General features: G+C 53.9%; 1 protein-coding gene across 2 annotated transcripts in view; it reads right to left on the reverse strand.

Moving 5' to 3' along the window:
- LOC137356732 (soluble guanylate cyclase 88E-like) overlaps window positions 1-3,902 on the reverse strand; it is a 44,156-nt gene extending 40,254 nt beyond the window's left edge. The window contains exon 1 of one of the 2 annotated variants that reach the window (XM_068022458.1): window positions 3,802-3,902. The gene's annotated coding sequence lies outside the window, so the exon portion shown is untranslated. Of the gene's footprint in view, window positions 1-3,401; window positions 3,481-3,801 lie in introns of those variants that run through there. The other variant, XM_068022460.1, reaches the window with a different exon arrangement.
- Between the last annotated feature and the right edge of the window lie 5,184 nt (window positions 3,903-9,086).

A 9,086-nucleotide genomic window follows, 5' to 3' on the forward strand; every position in this document is an offset into this window, starting at 1 on the left:
GGAACACTCTCCACTTGCCTGGATGGGTGCAGCTCCAACAACACTCAAGAAGCTCGACACCATCCAGGACAAAGCAGCCCACTTGATTGGCACCCCATCCACAAACATTCACTCCCTCCACCACCGACGCACAGTGGCAGCAGTGTGTACCATCTACAAGATGCACTGCAGCAACTCACCAAGGCTCCTTAGACAGCACCTTCCAAACCCGCGACCTCCACCACCTCAAAGGACAAGAGCAGCAGATGCATGGGAACACCACCACCTGCAAGTTCCCCTCCAAGTCACACACCATCCTGACTTGGAACTATATCACCGTTCCCTCACTGTCGCTGGGTCAAAATCCTGGAACTCCCTCCCTAACAGCACTGTGGGTGTACCTACCCCACATAGACTGCAGCGGTTCAAGAAGGCAGCTCACCACCACCTTCTCAAGGGGTAATTGGGGATGGGGCAATAAATGCTGGTCTGGCCATCGACGCCAAGAATAAATAAATAAGTTAAAAAACAAGTCAACAAAACCAAATCTGTGCCTTGTGCCCAGTCACACAGAGTTAAGAAAACATTTGATCACTGATTGTTGAGTGCTGTCAACTCCAGACTCTGTCTGGCCTGTCAAAAGCAGCTGATTGTCACTTACTCCTGACAGAACCTTTGTTTGTGGACAAGACTTGGCATCTGTGCTCACAAATACAAGCAGCATCTTAAAGAAGGAGAGAGAGAGAGAGAGGGGCGGAGAGGTTTAGGGAGGGAATTCCCGAGTTTAGGGCTCCCAGGCAGCTGAAGGCATGGCCGCCAATGGTGGAGCGATGGGAATCGGAGGATGGGTGAGAGGCCGGAATCGGAGGAGTGTCGCGATCTCGGAGGGTTGTAGCGGCTGGAGGAGGTGACGGACATAGGGAGGGGGTGGGTGAGAAGTGAGGGGGGAGCACAAGGACGGGAATTTGAAAATGGCAGCGTTTACGGACCGGCCGCGAGCACAAGTCATCTCACGGCTGTGTGTTGGGAGCTTGCTGTGCCCCCACCCGCCTACCGACCCCACCATGGGGCATTGCTGAGCGGCGCAGGCTGATCCCCCCCCCCCCCGGCCGCTGGGTGCAAAGACACCACCGGGAGAAGCCAGGGACCATCTTGACAATCTTACAGGTGTGTCAACTTTAAGACGAAGAAACCACTTGCATCTCTCTAGCGCCTGTCACCACCTCGGGACGTTCCCAAAGTGCTTCACAGCCTGAAAGTTGGCACCTCCTGACACCACCCCCTCCCCCACCCCCCCCGCCCCGCTCCTTGCCCTCCCTCCCCAGCGCTCTGCTGATCCCTTTCTTGGCCTCTCGGCCGATCCTGCTGCCCAGCTGCGTTGGAAACACCATCCTGGTATCTGTTGGCGTGGGCAGAGGGATTGGGCAGAATCGGGGAGAGAGAGAGAGAGAGAGAGAGGGATGGAGGGAGAGAGGGGGGAGGAGCTGGGACACAATCCCAGATTTTCAAACTGCAAAAACAGGCAGCCGGAAATCTTGCAGTCATTGCCCGAGGAGAGAAATTTTTGATTCTGTTCTGCGCACTCTGAAACCTGTCTGAACACCCACAGAACAGAAGGAATTCGGATTTCAAGAACTCCCTCACAGACGGTTCACACTGCAAGAAAGAACTCGCAACCACCCGTGCACTTAATACCATCAAAAAAAAAATCCCAGGGAGCTTCCCGCACGCATAAATTGGACAATCGGGAGGTATGAGGGACGGGCGACCAAAAGCTCGGTTTTAAGGAGCGTCTTGGGTCCCAAATCCGGGGAGGAATCACTTCACGCAGTTGTCGGGGTCTGAAGAACTGGGGGGAGGTGATCCACTCAGCCATTTCAAAAGGGAGTCAGGCACTTGAGTCGGAGAGGCGGGGAGGAATCTTACGGAGAGACGGACACAAAAGCTGGGGAGGGGCGGGTGCTGAAACGGGAACCTTCGTACACAGGAGGTCAGACTGGGGGGGGGCGGAGTAGTGTGGGGACCTAAATGCCGCCTTTCGATGTGATGTCCCTTTAAGAAAGGAAGGCAGGGAGGAGCGGGTGAGGTATCAGGAGTGGGTTTGACCTGAGGATGGCTGAGGCCGTGTTTTGTGCGTCTTAGGGCCTGAATACAGTCACTCCTTTGCCCTCACGCTGTTCCACGTGGATGTCTGGCACGAGATGCAGTTTGAAGCGGGCGCCATTAGAGGGCAGTGACGGGCTGACTCAATCACCAGTTATTGCTTTCAATGCTGCATGGAGTCCCTCATCAAACACTCCCAGGACAGGTACAGTACGGGGTTAGATACAGAGTAAAGCTCCCTCTACACTGTCCCCCATCAAACACTCCCAGTACAGGTACAGTACGGGGTTAGATACAGAGTAAAGCTCCCTCTACACTGTCCCCATCAAACACTCCCAGGACAGGTACAGCACGGGGGTTAGATACAGAGTAAAGCTCCCTCTACACTGTCCCCCATCAAACACTCCCAGGACAGGTACAGTACGGGGGTTAGATACAGAGTAAAGCTCCCTCTACACTGTCCCCATCAAACACTCCCAGGACAGGTACAGCACGGGGGTTAGATACAGAGTAAAGCTCCCTCTACACTGTCCCCCATCAAACACTCCCAGGACAGGTACAGCACGGGGGTTAGATACAGAGTAAAGCTCCCTCTACACTGTCCCCATCAAACACTCCCCAGGACAGGTACAGCACGGGGGTTAGATACAGAGTAAAGCTCCCTCTACACTGTCCCCCATCAAACACTCCCAGGACAGGTACAGCACGGGGATTAGATACAGAGTAAAGTTCCCTCTACACTGTCCTCATCAAACACTCCCAGGACAGGTACAGCACGGAGTTAGATACAGAGTAAAGCTCCCTCTACACTGTCCCTCATCAAACACTCCCCAGGACAGGTACAGCACGGGGGTTAGATACAGAGTAAAGCTCCCTCTACCCTGCTGCAGATCCGTTATTCTGAATGCTACTGAGATTTCACAGTAGAGAAGGCCTGCCAACTATTTAAGAAGGATTTTCCTGAGGGAATTACCTGGTGAATTGAAAGCTGTGGCACATCCTTCGCCTCAACACTTCTGCAGGGTAAAGGAGGATGTAGTGGAAGCAGCCAGCTCCCTACCCTCTGCCACCTGCTTGGACGCCCATGGCTGCTGTCCTTGTCTTGCAGGTGCCCACGGGGGGCTCCTGTACAGGCTGCACCATGGCAGAGGCTGCCACTGTCACAGGGCCCTGGCACATAGATGGCTCCTGAGTCGGAGGAGGCGAGGGGCTGGAGGGAGAGCCCCGCTGCCCCCTGAGGGGGTTCGCCCATTCATCTGCCACGGCGACCATCTCGGCCCTTCCCTGGCACCCCGCGGATTTTGTTTGATAACGCACACCTGTGAAGTGCCTTGGGATGTTTTGCTCCCTTATAGGCGCGGTGTAAATGCAGATTGTTGTCCCTGTTGTTGTTGAGCCTGGGCCCTTGGCGTACTGTGGAAGTAGGCTTGGGGCCTACTTTAATTAACCACTTCAATCAGGCCCCGCGCAGAAAGCAGGAACTGCCTCCCTCTGAGTGCTGCAAACTCAGATCAAACCCTGCAGCAAATAAAAAAACCTCCCCAGCTGTGAGCCTATCGCCATGTCACCAGCTGCTGGTTAATCGGCCTAATCAGTTTATAAAACACAGGCCCGGCCCTCAGGAGTTCATTAGGCTCAGGTTGTTTATTCACTGCTTTTACATCCACTGCCCCTCCCCCACAGTTTTCCTATCGCGTTCCGCATTGGCACGTTACTTACTGTTTACCACCTGTCAAAGAAGATGGTTGTGGTTTTTGGAGGTCAATCATCTCAGCTCCAGGACATCACTGCAGGAGTTCCTCAGGGTAGTGTCCTAGGCCCAACCATCTTCAGCTACTTCATCAATGACCTTCCTTCAATCATAAGGCCAGAAGTGGGGATGTTCGCTGATGATTGCACAATGTTCAGCACCATTTGTGACTCCTCAGATACTGAAGCAGTCCGTGTAGAAATGCAGCAAGACCTGGACAATATCCAGGCTTAGGCTGATATGTGGCAAGTAACATTCGCACCACACAAGTGCCAGGCAATGACCATCTCCAACAAGAGAGAATCTAACCATCTCCCCTTGACATTCAACAGCATTACCATCGCTGAATCCCCCACTATCAACATCCGAGGGGCTACCATTGACCAGAAACTGAACTGGAGTAGCCATATAAATACTGTGACTACAAGAGCAGGTCAGAGGCTGGGAATCCTGAGGCGAGTAACTCACCTCCTGACTCCCCAAAGCCTGTCCACCATCTACAAGGTACAAGTCAGGAGTGTGATGGAATACTCTCCACTTGCCTGGATGGGTGCAGCTCCAACAACACTCAAGAAGCTCGACACCATCCAGGACAAAGCAGCCCGCTTGATTGGCACCCCATCTACAAACATTCACTCCCTCCACCACCGACGCACAGTGGCAGCAGTGTGTACCATCTACAAGATGCACTGCAGCAACGCACCAAGGCTCCTTAGACAGCACCTTCCAAACCCACGACCACTACCAACTAGAAGGACAAGGGCAGCAGAGGCATGGGAACACCACCACCTGCAAGTTCCCCTCCAAATCACACACCATCCTGACTTGGAACTACATCGGCCGTTCCTTCACTGTCGCTGGGTCAAAATCCTGGAACTCCCTTCCTAACAGCACTGTGGGTGTACCTACCCCACACGGACTGCAGCGGTTCAAGAAGGCAGCTCACCACCACCTTCTCAAGGGGGCAATTAGGGATGGGCAATAAATGCTGGCCTGGCCAGCGACGCCCACATCCCAGGAATTAATAAAAAAAAATGGTGATGTGTGTTAGTGCGGGAATATTGCCCATATTGTCGGCCCTAGTGTCACTCCCAGGACAGGTACAGCACGGGGGTTAGATACAGAGTAAAGCTCCCTCTACACTGTCCCCCATCAAACACTCCCAGGACAGGTACAGCACGGGGGTTAGATACAGAGTAAAGCTCCCTCTACACTGTCCCCATCAAACACTCCCAGGACAGGTACAGCACGGGGGTTAGATACTGAGTAAAGCTCCCTCTACACTGTCCCCATCAAACACTCCCAGGACAGGTACAGCACGGGGGTTAGATACAGAGTAAAGCTCCCTCTACACTGTCCCCATCAAACACTCCCAGGACAGGTACAGCACGGGGGTTAGATACAGAGTAAAGCTCCCTCTAGTGTCCCCATCAAACACTCCCAGGACAGGTACAGCACGGGGTTAGATACAGAGTAAAGCTCCCTCTACACTGTCCCCATCAAACACTCCCAGGACAGGTACAGCACGGGGGTTAGATACAGAGTAAAGCTCCCTCTACACTGTCCCCATCAAACACTCCCAGGACAGGTACAGCACGGGGGTTAGATACTGAGTAAAGCTCCCTCTACACTGTCCCCATCAAACACTCCCAGGACAGGTACAGCACGGGGGTTAGATACAGAGTAAAGCTCCCTCTCCACTGTCCCCATCAAACACTCCCCAGGACAGGTACAGTACGGGGGTTAGATACAGAGTAAAGCTCCCTCTACACTGTCCCCATCAAACACTCCCAGGACAGGTACAGCACGGGGGTTAGATACAGAGTAAAGCTCCCTCTACACTGTCCCCATCAAACACTCCCAGGACAGGTACAACACGGGGGTTAGATACAGAGTAAAGCTCCCTCTACACTGTCCCCATCAAACACTCAGGTGCTCAGTTTGTTATCACAAGATTCTGTGAAAGGCCTATGAAAGCAATTCAATAAAAACCAGCTGAAATATATTGTAGATCCCTGGAGAGGTGAGGGATGAAACAGTTAATCATTTCGCGAGGTCTGATATAAGACCTCTGTGATTTTGGAGATCATACTATACGGTGCCAATATAAGCAAAGGTGTCACATTTCTTGAAGTCTGCAAACTGAGAGTGAAGGAGTTATGGCAACTGTTCATTCATTATAATTCGGTGTCTCAGTGGGTCTCTCTCTCACACCTCTGAGTCAGAAGATCGTGGGCTCCAGCCCCCACTCTGGGGCTGGGGGACGTACTCCGGGCCGACGCTCCCAGTGCCAGTACCGAGGGAGTGCCGCACTGTCGGTGGTGCCCTCTTTCAGGATGAGACATTAAACAGAGGCCCCTGTCTACCCCTCTCAGGTGGATGTAAAAGATCCCACGGCCGCTACTGGTAGAAGAGCGGAGTGCGGGGGTGGGGGGGGGGTGGGGGGAGAGGGGGGGGTGGAGTTCTCCCCAGGGTCCTGGGGCCAATATTTATCTCTCAACCAACGTCACGAAACAAAAAACCAGATGATCGGGGCCGTTTATCACATTGCTCTTTGTGGGATCTTGCTGTGCTGACTTCAGCTCATCCGATAGCTCCGCTGTCCTGCATCCTAACTCGCCCCGAGTCCCGTTGCGCCCGTCACCCCTCCCCACCCTGCCCTGTGCTCGCTGACCTGCACCGCCTCCCGGTCCGGCAACGCCTCCATTTTCGAATTCCCACCCCACTTTTCAAATCCCCCTCCCTGGCCTCCCCTCGGCGCTATATAAAGGCAGGCTCTTCAACATCCCGGCCCTTGTTACGCCCGCCGGAGAGGGCCAGACCGGGGGTGGGGGGGGCCCGCGGGGTTCCCCATCCCCCAGCGTTCAGGCCGGGGCATCCCCTGTTGTGGCCCCTTTGTCAAACGCAACTTCGAGCAGGCTTTGGCCTGGTGCCCCGCTCCAGCGGAACTTCGAACAGGCTTCGGCCTGGTGCCCTGCTCCAGCGCAACTTCGAGCAGGCTTCGGCCTGGTGCCCTGCTCCAGCGCAACTTCGAGCAGGCTTCGGCCTGGTGCCCCGCTCCAGCGCAACTTCGAGCAGGCTTCGGCCTGGTGCCCCGCTCCAGCGCAACTTCGAGCAGGCTTCGGCCTGGTGCCCCGCTCCAGCGCAACTTCGAGCAGGCTTCGGCCTGGTGCCCTGCTCCAGCGCAACTTCGAGCAGGCTTCGGCCTGGTGCCCTGCTCCTCCGTTTCCTGAAATTATTCCAGTCCGGGCTTCGGGAAGCTCCCTCCGTCTTTTTGGCGCTGTGGTTCAATCCCGGTTTGCTCCCACGCTCTTCCGATGACGCTCACTCCTGCCGGGGACACCGACACAAGAGGTTACCGCCACGGGGCGAACTCACTGCCTTGAGTTACCCGGTGAGTTCACAGATTGGCCGGGGGGGAAATGAGACATGAGAAAACAAACCACTCCAGAGAGTTTTCTGCCTCCGTTTCCCTCTCCGCTGCGTCGAGTCCCAGCTAATGCAGCCTAATCGCTCTCACTCAGCCTGCAGCCTGCTTAAATTCCCGTCATTTCTCTTGCGCCTTTCGACGGCTCAGGACGTGCTTCACAGACAATGAAGCGCCCTTTTCTTTTGAAGTGCGGTCACTGTTGCCATGCAGGAAACGCGGCGGCCAATTTGCGCACAGCACGATCCCACAAACAGCATTGCCATAATGAGGCGGGTTGACGGGCAAATATTGGGCCCCGGGGGAGAACTCCCACCCTCCCTGGCCCTTCTTCCAATAGCGACCGTGGGATCTTTTACGTCCGTCTGAGGAGCCGGGGGGGTGCGGGGGGGCCAGAAAGACGGCACCTCCGGCAGTGCGGCACTCCCTCAGTACTGGCACTGGGAGTGTCGGCCCGGATTTACGTGCTCGAGTCTGTGGCGAGGGGGGGGGGAATGTGAACCCACGACCTCCTGACTAGGAGGCGAGAGAGGGATACCCGCTGAGACACAGCCGACATCCCCAAGCAGCCTGCAAGCAAGTGTAAAGATGTTGAAGTAATTTATCATCCAGGGCAGGCTGCGAATGAGATTCTTTTTTTGCTCGTTTCAAGTTGACTTGCACTGACTTTATTTAAAAGGCCGATATTTTATGTGTATTGATTTTCCCAGTCAGCCTGCCATGCCTGAGGCTAGTCTATTACACCCACTGCCCTAGCTGTGGGATTGATTTATAGCAGCTCCACGTAACTCCTTCTGACCTGACTTTTAACCCTTACACTGCCCATCACATCCGTACCAGTATCATTGTTTACCTGCTGGAAAATTAAACACCTTCGCACTCACACTCACTCTCACACACTCTCACACACACATGCTCGCACTCACACTCACTCTCACACACTCTCACACACACATGCTCGCACTCACACTCACTCTCACACACTCTCACACACACATGCTCGCACTCACACTCACTCTCGCGCACACACACACATGCTCGCACTCACACTCACTCTCACACACTCTCACACACACACGCTCGCACTCACACTCACTCTCACACACTCTCACACACACATGCTCGCACTCACACTCACTCTCGCACACACACACGTTCACACACACACTCACTCTCACACACACCACCCCCCCTCTCCATCTCACCCTATCCCCATCTCCTTCTATTCCTTTCTCCCTCATGTGTTTAATCCAGCTTCCCCCTTAAATGTATCTCTGCTATTCCCCCTCAACCACTCCCTGTGGTAGCGAGTTCCACATTCTCACCACTCTCTGGGGAAAGAGGTTTCTCCTGAATTCCCCATTGGATTTATTAGTGACTGTCTTAAATTGATGACCCCCTAGTTCCGGTCTCCCCCCCACAAGTGGAAACATCTTCTCTACATCGACCGCATCGAAACCCTTTCATCATTTTAAAGCCCTCAATCAGGTCACTCCTCAGCCTTCTCTACTCTAGAGAAAAGAGCCCCCGGCCTGTTTAACCTTTCCTGATCATTATAACCTCTCAGTTCTGGTATCATCCGAGTAAATCTTTCTTTTGCACCTTTGCCAGTGCCTCCAATTCCTTTTTATAATATGGAGACCGGAACTGTTACAGTAACACAAAGTGTGGCTTAACCGAGCTTTAGTACAAGTTTAATTTCTCTGCTTTTCAATTCTATCCCTCTAGGTACGAACTGTAACGCTTGTTTTGTGTTTTTGATTGCCTTGTTACCGATGTTGGTACTTTCAGTGATCTGTGTATTTGTACTTCCCAGATCCGCCTCTC

The sequence above is a fragment of the Heterodontus francisci genome, chromosome 46, assembly GCF_036365525.1.
Source record: "Heterodontus francisci isolate sHetFra1 chromosome 46, sHetFra1.hap1, whole genome shotgun sequence".
In the NCBI taxonomy this organism is placed as follows: Eukaryota; Metazoa; Chordata; class Chondrichthyes; order Heterodontiformes; family Heterodontidae; genus Heterodontus; species Heterodontus francisci.